This window comes from Urocitellus parryii, chromosome 2 (genome assembly GCF_045843805.1).
Source record: "Urocitellus parryii isolate mUroPar1 chromosome 2, mUroPar1.hap1, whole genome shotgun sequence".
NCBI classification, from domain to species: domain Eukaryota; kingdom Metazoa; phylum Chordata; class Mammalia; order Rodentia; family Sciuridae; genus Urocitellus; species Urocitellus parryii.
Genome location: NC_135532.1, coordinates 26427793 through 26437331, shown reverse-complemented (window position 1 = coordinate 26437331; position 9539 = coordinate 26427793).

Here is a 9539-nt window from a genome sequence, read left to right as displayed (position 1 = left end):
TGTCGGATACCTGTGATCAACACCAACGGTCCAAAAAGATGAAATGAAGAATTCCAGAAATTAACAATTCATAAGTTTTAAATTGTGCACCATTCTGAGCACCATGATGAAATCTCATGCCATCCAGCTCCATCCTGCTGGAAATGTGAATTGCCCCTTTGTGTAGAGTGTCCACACTGTATGCACTACCTGCACGTTAAGTCATGTAGCTGCAGTATCACAATGCTCGTGTATAGAGTCAGCACTACCCAGGGCTATGCACTGGGAGTGCATAAGGGGGGGGGGGGGCTACTATATATATATTTAAATTTACTCATTCTCTCATTTTTTTAATATCTGGGCAGTTACCTGTGGATTTTTACATTTCATAAGCAACTGGGTTGGAATGTCTCTAATTTTTTAATAATAGGTACTGTCTAGGATCTCATCATCTCATCCCAAGAATACTGGAGCTATTCCCATTGGTTGAATTTGTTTCCAAGCCTGTATCCTATTAAAATGACACTAAAGTATCCTTTATCTTCCAATTTCCCAATATTCTTAAAAGCTATCTGCCTCCTGCCTAGCATAGAGAGCCCTGGCTAAACATTAACGGTTTCTGTCATCTGTGAACTTCTTAGTATTCATCTCCCCATCTCTCCCAGCCAGGTCGTTTTTAATTTAACAGGCCCTGGCCCCAGGCAGGGAATGGGATCTGCTCATCTGTGACTCTTCCCTGCTGCCTTCACACTGGTTTAAGCTTCGCGTCCACCCAGAAGCATCCCCGAGGGAGAACTCTTGCCTTGGCATTATCCTTGGAGACTCCTGCTTTGGTGGGAATCACTTTAGGCTTGAAAGCATTTTATTCCAATAGTGGATTTAAATGATCTTTGTGAAAAGAATTGCAAATGTGGAGAAGGGAGAAAAAAAATCCTGAGTAGCTGCTCTTAAAGAAGCCTCCCTTAGTTTGATTGGAACCTCTGCCTTGGGCTTTTAGGAGGACCAGGAAGGATCTCTGCAGAGATCACACTTCCCTGTACCCTTCTCACTTCTGAGAAGTGAGAAGTTTGCTGATAGTTTCCTTCCTCTCTCATTTCCCGTGCCTTCCCATGGACCAGGTCCTGTGCTTAGCACTGGGACACACATCCTGTCCTGGCTTTGGGGAACTTAACAGCTAGTGGAGGAGCTATGTATCCTATGAACATCAGATTAAGATTGTGTGTCACAGGAACCATGAGGAGCATGTGATTCTTCCTCAAAGGAGAAGAGGGGACAGCAAGGACAGGTCAAGGAGAGATTTCACCACATAGACAGCTTTCTGAACTTGGATTTTATCTGGTAGAAGTTTGACAGGGAAACATGGGAGATAAGGATGTTCTTGGCTGATTTAACAGGCAGAATGAGAATCCGAGACAGCAAATTTCAAACACAAATTTGAAATAAAGAGGAAATGACTAAGGATAATTCAGTGGGGCCCCCTGTGCCTAAGCCTACTCTGCTCAACTTAGGACCCACCAAAGGTGTTCACAGTTATGAAAAAAATTTTATAAAGCTTTGAAAATAGTATAAAACTAATATAATTAATATGTATATGTATTATACTTTACAAAGAATTTCCATATATATTATGATGTTCTATTCTGATGAAAAATGCAGGTATTAATGACCTCTAATAATCCTGACCTTACCTTATTTTGAGGAATAAAGGCATTGGTAAGTGTACATGCTTGTAGTGTGCTGAATGATGGCCCCCAAAAGATATGTGTATATCCTAAATCCCAGAACCTGTGAATCTGACCTTATTTGGAAAAGAGATTTTTGCACATGCAATTAAGGATTGCAAAATGAAGCAGTCATCATGGATCATACTCATGGATTTGAAATGCAATTATAAATGTCCTTAGAAGAGGGAGGCAATGTGACCTCCCCGTTGATGTATCTATCCACAAGTCAAGAATATTGACAGCCAGCAGAAACAGGAGGTAGGAAAGATTCTGCCCTGGAGCCTCCAGAGGGGTTGCACCCCTGTGCACACCTTGTTTTGGGATGTCAGGCCTTCAGAGCCAAGAGGGAATGAATTTTTGTCATTTTGAGCCACTAGTTTGTGGTTCTGTCTAGCAGCTATGAGAAACTACTAAACTGCACTTGAGTGTCCAGTCTACAGCGACTGCTCATCAACAGTTAACCATCATTGTCAACCATTTTATCCTGTTTTTAGACCAAAGTTGAGCAGTACCACATCAAGCCCACCTTTTAGAAGGTGAATGTCCTAGAGTGGAAGATGGAATAGCACACAGAGGCTCTCAGAGACCCCACACTGGAAGGGCAGAGTCAGACCTGCGCATGGAAAGGAAAACTTGATGGCTAAATCAAAGAAATCTGGTGATCACATCGAGATATCAAAGCAGCTGCCTCCCCTTCTGATTTCAGCAGCTGGGACCCTCCTCCTAACTGGTCTCTCAAAGCTTGGAAGGTTTGAGAAGGAAAGGAGTATAATTTTGCACATGTTGAATTAGAGGCCTTTCTGTGACATCCAAATGGAACAGTCTAGCAGAAAGCTGGATAGTTTGGTCTGGAAATTGGAAGAAAGATCTAAGTTAGAGACAGAGTAGAGAGTCACAGGCACCTTTATGAAGCACCTAAAGCTTTATGGCAGCATGTGGCCACTCATGGAGGATGCAAATTCTCAAGGAAAGTCTTGGAAGACTCTGGCATTTCCCAGCCAAGGACAGGGAGAGGAGACAATGAAAGAAACCAAGACGGAGTAGCTAGAAAAGGAAGAGGAAATTAAAAGGAGACCCCTCAGGAATCCCGAGAAAGCACTTCTCTCTCCTTTCTGCTTACCTTGACATTATATGGAAACTGAGTATATTTGATATTTTTGTGCTAATTAAGTATTTCCTCTTTCTATTCTTCATGTTCAAAGAATGAATTGAAATGAAAGTACACATTTCACTCACTCTCACGGGAGCACAATTCTAGGGAATTTGCAGCTGAACAATTCCTCCCTGCTCTGGAGCCAGCGTGCAGCCACAATTACCCAGCTAGACAGCAGCCACGGGCCATTATTGCCAAGGGAAAGGCCACGGTGTAGCTGACTACACAGTAATCATGCCACTAGCATCACAGCTAGAGCGGCTCTCCCCCCGCAGACTCGAAAAGCTGAGCTGGTAACCTGCTGCATCTGGGAGCAAAAACGAGGATGCAGAGCTCCCCATCTTTACCGACAGGGTCTCTTTGAAAGAGAAATGGTCCTACTCAGAAGCTGCGGCTGAAGACCTTAGCTCCATCTGTAACCACCTAGCTCCCCCAAACCACAAACCCTATTTCTTGGCTGTTTCCCAGACCCTCCATGGGGGCGGGGCTCAAGCCGATCTTGTTCTCTTCTGGGAGTCCCAGTCGCTCTGCTCCTTCTTTGCTTTTGGCCCTGTTCTCCTCGGAAAGGGCCCAGCCCTTCATTCCCTGGGTCCCTTCCTAGGCAGGCATGTCCTGGAGTGTTTTAGAAAGAAGTATGGGCAGGTCAAAGAGGAGGTTTAGCACAAGTATGAAGGGCTGGAAAGGGACAAGGTCATGAACATCGTCATTCTCCCTGACTCCCCAGCCGTCCCTAGTCCCTCAGTGGGGCCCATCCCTAAGAGGGAGACAGCATCATTAAAGATCGAAGTCCCTTGGCTGGATGCTACCCCTTCCCCAGGAAAGACCCCAACCCTGTCTGCAGACAGGTAGGGTACACAATCTTACTTGGCTGGAGCTTGTGGTCGTTTAAAGAGGGGCACAAAGCCATGAACTCAGGCTGGGCCATCCTGCCGAGGAGGCAGTGGAGCCCGGCTGAGGCTGCAGCCCGACTTGGCTCTGCAGGCGGCGCGCGGCTGCATTGTGACGCGTCGCCATGGAGACACGGGTCTGGTACCGGGCAACTTAAGTCGGGAGACTCAGATGGCTAGACCAGGCCCGCGCAAAGACGCGATGCAGAAAGCTAGTCCTCGCCTCCTCCTGTGGATACCTGACTTCTGTCTATTTGTATAGTTCTTGCAATGAGCTCTCCCGACTCTTGTGTTGTATTATCTGGGGACATAAACAAAAAAGGGGGAAGCAATTAAACAGAAAGCAATGTCAGACTTGGGGGGGGGGAGGGGGCACATGACAACTGAGCCACATTCCCCAGCCCTATTTCATATTTTATTTAGAGTCAGGGTCTCACTGAGTTGCTTAGCACCTCCCTTTTGCTGAGGCCGGCTTTGAATTTGCCATCCTCCTGCCTCAGCCTCTCCAACTGCTGGAATGTCAGTCTTTCAACTGATAATTTTCATTGATTCATAGATTTCAGTTTAAGCAAATGGAGGGAAAGTTGTCATGGATCTGACAAAATCACCAGTGGGGCCTGAGAAGCATCGATTCTGTGATGATCCATGCTATTCAAGGGGTCATCCTGTGTATCCGTCAGTTTCAGGTTACTACAAGGAAACACCTGACTAAGGCTACCTATGAAGAGAGGTATATTTTGGCTCATAGTTTTGGAGGTTTCAAAGGCCTAGAACAGGCTGGGCAAGGAGCCCCTTTACTGCCTCTCCTTATTGCTGGGAAAGCCAATGGCAGGTGTGGATGTCAGAACCAGCGATCCTGTGTCCAGCCAGGAAACAGAGGAAGAGACAGCAGTCCTACAGTGCCTCTGGGGAACAGATCACCCAATGACCTAAGAACCTCCCACTAGGTCCCACCTCCTGAAAGACCCAAGAGCACCACCATGGAGACCAAGCTTTTAACCCAGGAAACCTGGGGGTGGAGTCACTATTCAGAGCCAACCACAGCATCCCAGCTCATAAATCAGGAGAGGAAGCAGCAAGTGAAAAATGTGCTTAGAGACCAAGGGAAGAGGACCTATGTGTCACAGATCTCCTTAGCAGGCCATGATCCTGGCACCCACCTTAGTGCTTTGTGACTATCAATTTAGTTGTTCTTCCTCTCCCTCCCCCATCGACCGAGCTGTGTCTTCCACCCTCATGTGCGTTAGGGATGCTTAACTGGATGAGGAACTTCCTTTATTTTCATATTCTTGGCCACTCCCTGGTAGTCTGACACGTAGCAGGTGCTGAAGAACTATTGAAAAGCTCCAGGTTAAAACAGAGCCACCACTCACTCCTGTGAGGAGAAGAAGGAAACCCACTGGGACGGCTGGCAACAGTTTAGGAAGGAATCAACAACAGCCCCGCATCCTAAGAGGGGTTATCCTAACACCAGGCCTTAGTAAAGAGGGAGATGTAACAAGGGAGTTTATTAAGGGAGACAGAATAGACATCCAACCAAGACCCCAAACATATATGCAAGGAACATCTCTGAAGTGAAGAGCTAAACTAGAATTTTCTGCGGGTCGAGTCCCATCCACACAGCAAATGAATATAATAAATCTTAGACTCTCCGAGCAATGAATGGTGAAACTCAGTAGAAGGCAGACTTCTGTCGATGTTATTTAAAGGAACATGTCTAAATTAGGATTTAGTAGTGGCATCTAAATTAAAGAAAGTCGCACCCAATAACAGATTAACTGTCTGGAAATGGTAGAGCTAATTAGCATAGCATAATTTAAGAGAAATATGTTTTTAAAATAGAGCAGTTAGTATATAGAATTTTAAAAGTGAATTCTTATTAATATCTTACATTTGTTTCTTCTTGGGCTAGCTGAAATGGTGGGGTATGCACTGAACCAAGGGAGATGCAAAAGAACCGTCATATTCCCTCTGGGACCCCTTAGGGTAAGGCAGGTACCTCTGTGAGCCTCAGTTTTCCTTATTGTACAATGAATGTACTAGCACCACCATGCTGAGCTGTCAAGATACCGATCCTTACCGTAATCTGTCTATAGGAGACCGTGCAAACCGAAGGTGTTGTTCTTTTGTCTGATTACTATTCTGATCTTTTTTTTTTTTCTTTTTATAGTCTCCCATTTCTGCTTCAAAATGTGGTTTCAGTGAGGGTCTGCATTATTGTGAGTGGTATGGCACTGTTGCCGCCTTTGAATTGTGATCACCCGAGGCAATCCCTTTTCATGATTGAGTGCAGGGTTTTGGTTGTTTTTTTTTTTTTTTCTTTTTATTTCTTCTTTCCTTCAACTAATGCTGACTGTGCACTGGAAATGAGTTGTCTGGGGACATTAAGGGCAATGCCCTGGATATGATAAGAGCCTGGGGACAACTTCCTACAAGAAAAGATGCTTGAGCCGAGTCCTTGAGGATGTGCAGGGTTGACCAGGTGAAGAGGGAGAGGTGATATGGGGAGAGCCAGTCATAGCCTGCGGAACCCAAAGCCCTGAAGTTTGATGTTGCCATGTTGAGAAGATCGAGGGGGAGACTGAGAACAGGCTGGATGGGGAAGAAGGCCCTGCAGGTCACACTGAGAAGCTAGGACTTCACCTGAGCAGGTGGAGGATTCATTGAGTGGGTCAAGCAGCAGAGTGAACCGGCCTGGTGGCAAGTTTGAATAAATCCTGACATTTTTCCCAGAGCAAGGAACAGCAAAGTTCCATATCATCCTGCCAAAATAAGTTAATCATCCAGAAATCAAAACATCTAGGTTACGAATATGCCTTGTACAAGCTTCTCATTGATCCAAAACAATTGAGAATAGTTTTATTGAATGGGTAAAAAGTTAACTGGTTGTTTCCAACTGAAGTTATGATAATACATTTAGTTCTGCGCGCGCACGAGCGCGCACACACACACACACACAGAACATGATGTGAACTGCTAAAGACAAGGATGGGTGGCAAGGGTGAGGAGACAGCAAGCATAGAATACTCAAATTCTGGCTGTCGAGGAGAAGAAAGCCTCCAACAGGTGGAGAGAGAAAAAAATATGTAGGAAGCAGTATTACTTAAAACCGAAAGAAGTAAACAAGTTCACAGAGCAAGAGTAAGGAGCAGGGAAAGAGAACTTGAAGCTTCAGGAAAGACTAGAGGGGCCCAGGTATACTCTAGAGCTACCTCCTTCCTGCACCTGACCACCTCACACCTGGGCATCTGTGAGAACATGGACTCTGTCCAGTGGGGCCTGAGCTTCTGCATTTCTACCAAGACTCTTAGGTGACTCACAAAGTTAGAGAGAGACAGACTTAGAGCCAAGGAGAACCATAACAGCAAGTTAGAGCCTTGTGAGGGCAGCCTCGGCCTCACCTGGGAGTCTTTTATAAATGCAGAAGCTGAGGCCCCACCTAGAGGGGTTGAATCCAGATCTGCACTGTCACACGACCTGCAGAAGATTCCTTGGCACAGTTTGAGAAGCATTGCTCTAGATAATACAGGAGGCTGGCTAGGTCATCTCCTGAATGAAAGGGAGACTAGAAAATAATTGAAGGGAGAATTAGGAGAACAAGCCAATGAAGGATGTGTAAACAAAGATCAACAGGTGCCTATTTCCAAAAACCCAGAAGGTGATGTCCAGCTATCTTGTGTACAAAGATACTCAGTGAAGTTTCTCTGCCTCAATTTTTATATTTGGGCAAAAGAACTTTCTCTCTCTCTCTCTCTCTCTCTCTCTCTCTCTCTCTCTCATATCTCTCTCTCTCTCTCTCTGTATCAGAGGTTGAATTCAGAGGTGCTTAACCATTGAGCCACATCCCCAGTCCTTTTCATTTTTTATTTTAAGAGAGGGTCCCACTAAGATGCTGAGGCTGGCTTTGAATTTAGGATTCTCCTGCCTCAGCCTCCCAAGCTGCTGGGATTTCCGGTATGTGCCACCATTCCTGGCTATGCAAAAGACTTTCTACAACTATGTAATATGCAATGTTTCCTTCAAGTGTCCTCATGTTTAAAAAAATGGAATATTGCTTGTTCTCTCTCTCTCTCTCTTTCTCTCTCTCTCTCTCTCTCTCTCTCTCTCTCTCTCTCTCTCTCTCTCATTGATGAACTCAAAACATATTCTCAATTTCATTGAGGGACTATGTTAGGATTCTCCAGAAAAACAGAACCAATATGGAGTATCTACCAACCTATTGAGAGATTCGTTTTAAGGAGTTAGATCACACAATTGTGGAGGTTGGCAAGTCCAAAATCTGTAAGATAGACCAACAGGCTGGAGACACCTGGAAAAGCTAAAGTTGCATCTCAAATCCAAAGGCAGAATTCCCTTTTGCCTAGGGGAGGGGATTTTTGTTCTGTTCTAGCCTTCAGCTGATTGGATGAGGCCTCCCACAGTAGAGAGGGAAGAGTGCTTTACTCAAAACCCACCAGTTTAAATATTAATCAATCTCATCCAAAAACACCTCCATAGAAATATCCAGAATAATGATTGACCAAATATCTGGGCACTGTAACCCAGCCAAGTTAACATAAAAAATTAACCATCACCGATTCAGATGTTTTTGGTGTCATCCAGATCATAGCTGCCACACAGAGAGGTTGTGGATAAGTAGTCCCAGGGTAATTACTAGGATCTTATGGAAAAATCCAGAAAATTCTATGATATCCTCTATTTTATTCATGCAGTCTAGTTTAATGGGGATACATTCTAAACTCTGCTTCTAACTTGCAATTCACCAAATTTATTTCTGTTTCATCCAAGTAGAACCATAACAGCAAATTAAGACTATTAAGTCTATTAAAATCTTATCAGTCCCCTTTAAATGTGACCTCCCTTCTGGTCCATGTGGTCCCCTGGTTCTTGTGGTTTTCTCTTCTCTGAACTCTTAAGGAGGAAGCTGGCTGGGCCAGCCATTGGGTTATTATCAATGGCTTCTATTGTTAGTTCTCCTTTCAGGTCTATGCAAGTAGTGAACATCAGCCTATGCAAGCGCTGACGCTTGTTTTAAATCTGTTCTACCAATGAACGTATGTATATATTCGTTCATGCACATGAATGTTCTCTTCTTCAAAGCAATTTATTTTAATGATGCTTCCATTGCTTGAAGCATTTTTAAAATTCTTTAGAAACTCCCTTCAGAATCTGACACACATATTCTTTAGAATTCTTCATTAGGGTCATAACTTTGCTCTCCAAGTACAGATTGGATATTTAAAACTGTAAGCATACATTCAAGTTGACAATTAAGGCAGGTGACCAAGTTGGGCAATGTTATCCCTTAGCCAGAAATCAAATTATTTCCATCAGGTAATGAGAAAAAAACAGCTCCTTCATTCTGTAAATCATTTCTGAACTTGCATTCTTATTGGAGTAAATCGATAGCCTCCAAGGACACTGACAGCTTGTATAAATCAATCACTTGGGTAAATCAATCCATGTTTGTTTTAAACTAAATTTTGCAGTTATACTTCATTAATTTTATTGCCCAGACTGGATCACAGGTATCTTGGGCATTTTCCCTTTGGAACTTCTCTTGTAGCACATATTTTATTGTTCTTGTAAGCTTGTACCCCGGTGTGTTTGCTTGTTTGTTTTGGTGTTGGGGATTCAAAACAAGGCCTTGTGCATGCTAAGTATGTGCTCTACCACTAAGCTACACCCTTGCTCTGTCTTCTTTTTTTGTTCTAATTAGTTATACATGACAGCAGAATACATTTCAGTTCATTGTACATAAACGGAGCACAACTTTTCATTTCTTTGGTTGTACAT